Source organism: Nycticebus coucang, chromosome 6, assembly GCF_027406575.1.
Source record: "Nycticebus coucang isolate mNycCou1 chromosome 6, mNycCou1.pri, whole genome shotgun sequence".
In the NCBI taxonomy this organism is placed as follows: Eukaryota; Metazoa; Chordata; class Mammalia; order Primates; family Lorisidae; genus Nycticebus; species Nycticebus coucang.
This window is the reverse complement of record NC_069785.1, coordinates 417947-425562: the sequence shown is the minus strand read 5'-3', so window position 1 is coordinate 425562 and position 7616 is coordinate 417947.

Here is a 7616-nt window from a genome sequence, read left to right as displayed (position 1 = left end):
ATTACAATATGGAATAGCAGGTCTGTTTTGAGATCCCTAAATGATCTCCAAACTTCTTTCCAAAAGGAACATATTAGTTTGCATTCCCACCGGCAGTGCAGAAGTTTTCCCTTTTCTCCACATCCATGCAAACATCTATGGTTTTATTATTTTGTGATGTGGGCTACTCTTTCTAAAAAGCTTCTGCACAGCCAAGAACATAGTACATAAAGCAAGCAGACAGCCCTCAGAATGGGAGAAGATATTTGCAGATTATGTCTCTGGCAACGATTTGATAATCAGAATCAACAAAGAACCCAAACATATCAGCAAGAAAAGAACAAGTGATCATATCTCATTGTGGGCAAGGAACTTGAATAGAAACTTCTCTGAAGAAGACAGGCGCATGGCCTACAGACACATGAAAAAATGCTCATAATTCTTAATCATCAGAGAAATGCAATCAATAGTACCTTGGGATATCATCTAATTCCAGTAAAAATATTTTTACATTTAAAAGTAGTTTTATCTTAGCAATTAGAATGTTGACTGCAGCCCAAAAGCAGTTTTATCTTAGCACCAGAATGTTTGTTGCAGCCCAATACATAATTGCTAAGTCATGGAAGAAGCCCAAGTGCCCATCAACCCACGAAAGGATTAGTAAATTGTGATATATGTACACCATGGAATATTATGCAGGTATAATTGGTCAACAAATATTTCCTCTGTTTAATAAAAGCTTTTTACAGGTAACATTTTCTTTTACACATGCAGAGGAAACACAGTATGTATAGTCAAATGTTTTCTATGTGCAGATGCACAGTTTCAAAGAGAGGCTCATATTCTCTTTCTGTGTTCAGAGCTCTCACCTGGGCAGAATGAGCCCTATATCTGGGCCTGTGCTTCTCATGCCTGTACCCAAATGCTCACTGAACCAACCACCCCAGGACAGACTGAGTGATCATACAGTCCCATAAAAGTAAGAGCAGACCCTCTTACTTTTATGGCAATATGGCTTGATGTCTATTCACTCCTGTTATTATCTTATGCGTGTGAAGAGAAGCAGTATTAAACAGGTGCATTTTCATGTATCGCAGACATTTCTCATCTGTTATTATCTGTCTTTCTCTTTGTTCTTTTGGACAAAACTGTGCATTTGTTTATTTTCAATCTCTTTAGTGAGGAATTCAGGCACATTCTAAACATCATGTGAGTATAGGGTAAAGGTTCTGGAGGGAATCGTGTGGCCCTGAGGACTTTCAGTCACAGCTCTCTGGGTCCAGGCTGGGGCTGGGCAGTGCTCTGAGCACCCTGGGCAGGCAGCCTCACTGCCCCTTCGTCCATCCCCGCTGGCCCCTGTCACCTCTCTGTTTTATTCAAGGGGTGTTTCTGGGACAATCTAGTGGAAGGGAGGGTGTCTCCTGGATGTCTCGCTTCTTCTGAGGAAGCAGAGGCTGCAGCTGCCTCCACTCTCAGTCTTGCCGCTCCCTCCTCAGTCCCTCAGTACAACACTCAGACCATCTGCTTCCATTGAACTTAATGTTTTTTTTTCTAAAATATATTTCATGATTATGTATGTTCTCATTCCTGTTTAAATTACTATATTTTAAATTTCAGATTAATATGAGGTACAAATGGTTAGGTTACATTGTTTGTTTGTCAGGTGAGGTCCAAGCTGTAGCTGAGCCCTTCCCCAGGAGGTGTGCTGTGCACTGTCTGACCCCAGACCCAGTGGGATCACCTGCGGTGCTGCCCTGGGGTGTTTCAGCATCATGACGTACACAGGACATAAAGTGTGTGAGTTGTGAGAGGTGCCTGTGAATCAGCAGCCAGTTGTGCCTGACAACAGGCAGCCTGTCCTGCAGGGGCCCCTGAGTGCCCTAGAATCCTACCTGTGCATGACACATGGACTCAGCAGGGAGGCTGAGATGGGCTTCAGATCACCCTAGTGTGACCTGCTCTGGGGTGTCCTCAGATGGTTAGACTTGAAAGTCACAGGGGATGGAATGGTGTTGGGAGCATTGTCCATAAACATTTATTGTACCTCTTCTCTGTGCCTTGCACAGAGCTGGGAGCTGGAAGAAGGAATCAGAGCTGTCACCTCTTAGAAATCAGGAACAGGGGACCAATTACAGTGAGAATTTGATTGAATTTAATAAAGAACTGGATTGGGTCCAGGTAGAGGCATCAGACAGTCACCTTCTGAGAATGGGTTTCTCTGACTCTCAGTTGCCTTGGACTCTGTTTCCTAGGGCACTGGAAATTTTTACATACAAATGTAGCAAGCTCAGAAAGTGTGTTTTTTAAAATGAGTGCATTTGTTAATGTCAATTTATAATTACAGTGGTCACAAAAGGAACATATTATTTGTGAAAAATGTGTAAAATTATTTTTGGGACTCTTCTATATTTACATATCTTTCTATGTTGCATGAAGTTTTGATGCTATACAAAAAATAGAATGCACTTTTTAATTGTCATGCAGAGCCTTCTAATGTAGTGAAACACATGAATATTTAATACACTGAAGGAGTTCTTTCAAAAAACACATGGGAAATCTTGTCTTTAAATCCCTCTACTAGGTATCTACCCAGAAGAAAAAAAATCATTTTATAGTAAGAACATTTGCACTAGGCTGTTCATTGCAGCTCAATTTACAATTACCAAGAAGTCGAAAGAACCTAAAGGCCCATCAACTCAGGAATAGATCAACATTTTGAAAAAAGATCAGCCATTAAAAAAAGATGGTGACTTCATATCCCTTGTAATACCCTGTATGGAGTTGAAACACATTCCTCTTAGTAAGATATCACAAGAATGGAAAATCATTTATCCAATGTCTCAATACTATTATGAAGCCATCAGATGATCTCATGTACAGCCAGTTAGGAGAAAAAACCCATTTCAATTCAAATTGGGGGGTACTTAGGTAGGGGGAGTCATTTGTTGTGCTCTCACGGAATGGGAATGGGGTAGGGTATTTGGAACCCCTGCCCCCCTTTTTTTTGTAGTTTTGGCCGGGGCTGGGTTTGAACCCTCCACCTCCAGCATATGGGACCAGAGCCCTACTCCATTGAGCCACAGGCACCGCCCTGTTTGGCACCTCTTTTGTGTGGGAGCCATAAAGACAAGAGGGACTCCACCTGACAAAATAAAATATTTTGACCTGGTTGTTTGTACCGTTACGTTAACCTGAAATCAATTTACTTTTATAAAAACAACAACAACAATAACAACAACAAAAAAAACAGAAATGTTTATAAAAAGCATTACCTACCTAGGAAAGTAACATTACACCACTGGCCAAAATAATTCCAATTTCCATTACATTCCTTATAAAAATCTCTCCACGGAATTAACTAATTTAATCCTGTTATATTACTACCTTTTACTTTCCTGCAGATAATTTCCCTTATCATTTTTAATACTTGTAATGGTTGCTGTCAAGTCTCAGCTTCTGATGCCCAACATCAGACCTCACTCATATAAGGATCTTGTTACCTAAAATTTTTGTTTGTCTGTTGGTAGGACTTTGTTTTTTTCTCTGAATATTTTATAACTTTACTACCACTAGACAGTGAGATAACATATGTTAGCACCTCTGGATACCGACTTGCCCATCCCCCTCTCTGCCCTGGTGCTGTTGTCCACCTGTTCATGTGTTTAGACACTTGTTTCATCTGAGGTAGTGACAGCTGTTTCTGCCATAGTCTGATGACCATGATGTCACCATTAACAGAATCATTCATCCAGTCATTGTGGAGAAGCCCTTGGGTAGATTATATGTCTTTGCTGTTGTGAATAGAATTGCAGTACACTTGTGGGTATACTTTGGTCATAATTCTTTCTTTTCCTTTGCTTAGATACCCAGTAGAGGGCTGGCTGTATCAAATTCATAGTTCTATTTTTAGTTCATTCGGACATCTCAATAGCAATTTCCTTATAGGGTGCGCTTATGTGAGTTATTTTTATCGGTAACTTTGCCTATATATGTTACCCTGTGTCTTCTGCGTTTTAGATATTTGACTGCTGGGAAGATAACTATCTCACTCCATTTGTTATTTGCCTTTCTCAGAAAATAATTGTTGCTGAACATATTCTCTTATGCTTGTTGAACATTTGCAAATCTTCTTTTGAAAGTCCGTTCATTTCAGAAACATCCACAAGGTTTTACCCAATGTGTCCTCAAAAAAAAAAAAAGAAAGAAAGAAAGAAAGAAAAAGGGAAAGAGAAAGTCTACTTATGTATACAGCCTTTGTTTTAATGAGATCATTATTATCTTTTTGTTGTTAGTTGTTTAAGTTCCTTGTAAATTCTGGATATAAGCACCCTGTATGATTAACAATCTGCATATATATTTTCTCCCATTCTGCGAATTCTCTGTTCACTATCGTGATTATGTCTGTGGTTGTGCACAAGCTTTTTATCTTAAGTCTCATTTGCTCAGCTTTGGTGTGGTAACCTGTACTTCTGAGGTCATAGTCATGGATTCCTTGTCTCGATCAATGTGCAGAAGTGTTTTCTGTGGGTTTAGTTGTAGTGTCTTCACAGTTTCAGGTTTTACATTGAATTTTTTAGTTTATCTATGGTTGACTTTTACATCTGGTGAGATACAGGTGTACATTTTCATTTTTCTGGATCTGGTGACCCAATTTTCCTAGAACCATCTATTGCAAACACTGTCTCCATGAAAGAAACCCAAGTGCTGATCAACTCATGAATGGATTAACAAACCATTCTATATGTATACCATCAGTATACCTGAATAGTGCATGGAATACTATTCAGCCATGTAAAGGATGGAGACTTACACGTTTTGTATTTACCTGGATGAAGGTGAAACACATTCTTCTTAGTGAAGTATCATCAGAGAGGAAAAGCAAGAATCCATTGTACTCAATAGTAACATGAAACCAACATATAAAGAACTACATGCACAGATGTAGTAAAAATTCATGTATATTCAAGAGAGAGGGAAGAGGAAAAGAAGGAAAGCAAAAATGGGAGGGTGGAGGTGGGTTGGTAAGTTCTTGCCTAAGGGGCTCAGTGCAGTGTCTATATCACAGTCCTGGGTGACGGGCTCAACTACAACTTGAGCTTTAGATTAGAAATGCAAACATTGTAACCTAAACATTTGTGCCCTCATATTATCTGAAATTAAAGAACATGATGCCTTTCCCTCAGTGTACGTTAGTATAGACATTGTCAATGATCAGTTGTTGTAAGTATGTGAACTGTTCTGTGTCCTCTATTCTGTTCTGTTGACCTACCTGCACTTTTTTTTTTTTTTTAGAATTAAGTGTTTTATTTTATTTTTTTTTATTAAATCATAGCTGTGTACATCAATATGATCATGGGGCACCATACACGTGGTTCATAGAATATTTGACACATTTTCATCTCATTAGTTGACATAGCCCTCCTGGCATTTTCTTAGTTACTTTGCCAAGACATTTACGCCAGTACCATGCTGATTAGTTAGTGGATTCTTGTGCTATCATTTGAAGTCAAACACTGTGGCGCTTCAAGCCTACTTTTTTCCCCTTAGGATTGTTTTGGCTATTCAAATCCCATTTTGGTTCTACATAAATGCTATAATTTAGTTTTATAATTCTGTGACAAATGATCTTGGCATTTTGGTAAAGATTGGATTTAATCTGTATATTACTATGGTCAGTGTGGTGGTTTCAGCTAGATTAATTCTTCCAATCTATGATCATAGGATATTTCTATATATGTCCATGTAACCTAGCATTCCTTTCATCCTTGTTCTGTTGTTTTTCTTGCAGACTTCTTTCACCTTATTGGTGAGTGTACTTCTAAGTTTTGCATCTTTGGTGGCTTTAGTTAATGGGGTTTTAGGACAGAACTGCTGCATGGAAATTCTACTGATGCTACTCACTTGTGTCCATGATTTTGTACTTTGAAAATATCCTGAATTCATTGATTATTTCTGAGAACTTTTTTGCAGAATCTTTTGGATTTTCTAGGTATAGGATTTTATCATCAGCAAAGAAGGGAAATTTACTTTTCTTTCTTTTTGCCAATTGGATCTTTTTATTTCTTTCTCTATCCTAATTGTTCTGGCTAGAATGTTCAGTCCTACACTGAATAAAATTTTTCAAAGTGGGTATTCTTGTTTGTTGCAGTTAACGTAAGGAGGGATTTCAAGTTCCCCATTTCGTATGGTCTTATCTGTGGGTCTATCATATTTAGCTTTTATTGTTTGGAGGTATGTTCCTTTCATGTATAGCATGTTGAGGCTTTTAACTGAGAAGCAATGTTGAATTTCATCAATGTCTTTGCATGTCTATGAAATTATCATATCAGTTTTCTTTAGTTATGTTTATGTGGGAAATCACATTTGTTGTTTTCTGAATGTTGAACCATCATTGTATCTTTCACATAAAACCTGGTTTAATGTTGTGCCTTATCTTGTTGATGTGGCTTTGGACTTGGTTAAGTTATGTTGAGAACTTTTACATTTTTGTCAATTATGAATGTTTTCTTATATATTTTTTGTTGTTGTTATTGTTCTGCCTTTACCAGGGTTTGGTATCAGGGTGATCCTTTCCTTGTATCATAATTTAGAGAGAATTCCTTACTAAATGTTGAAACTATTTCAAGACAATTGGTATTATTTGTTGTTTTTAATGTGTCATAAAACTCATCTGTGAATTCACTTATTTCTGAGATTTGCTTGGTTGGGAGGCTCACTTTTATGGAAGGCATCATGCTACTCATACTTGGTGTGGTAGAATTTTCTTTTCTTTTTTCTTTTTTTTTTGAGACGGAATCTCACTCTGTCAGAGTGAGATAGAGTATTGTGGTATCACAGCTTACAGAAGCCTCAGACTCTTGAGTTCAAGAGATCTTTTTTCCTCAGCCTCCCTAGTAGCTGAGACTAGTGACACCAACTACGACACCTGACTGTTTTTAGGTATGGGGTCTCACTCTTGCTCACGCTGTACTCAAACTCCTGAGCTCAAGTAATCAGCCCACCTTTGCCTCCTAGAGTGCTAGGATTACAGGCATGAACCTGTCTCTTACTATTGTTCAATCTTTAGAGGTTCTATTTAGTATGTTTACAGAACCATATTACTCACAGTTTTCTCCTTTCCTTTAGAAAATCAAGAATAAAGCTGACATTATGAATGTATCAGTGTGGAAAACTGAGAAAATAAAACTCCTTATGGAATAAACTTTTGAATGAGCCAAGGCTGGAGCTTCTCACATCCAGGTTTCTTATTTTATTAGGTTATTATTTTTCTCACTTTTTATTCAATTCCTATTGTTTGCCTTACTTTTTGCTAAATTAGCTATAAATGATATCCTAGAGGCAATACAATAAAAAATAACTGGTTGTCAAGTAAGAGTGAGTCTCAGGAGAGGTGAGTCACATTATGATTGACAGGTGACATAGCTTATTGCTAAGTGTGGGCCCAGTTATTTTAGCTACAGCAGGAAAAGTTTGCTTATATTTTAGATAAGATTCCTCCTGAAGTCCCCAAGGTAATTATTTATTTATTTATTATTTATCTACTACTCATACGTCAATAGTACAATTGAAGGTTAATAACCTGTAGTTCATGTCACTAAGCAAATTTTCCATTGGAATATGGTCCCCTACCAGATGAA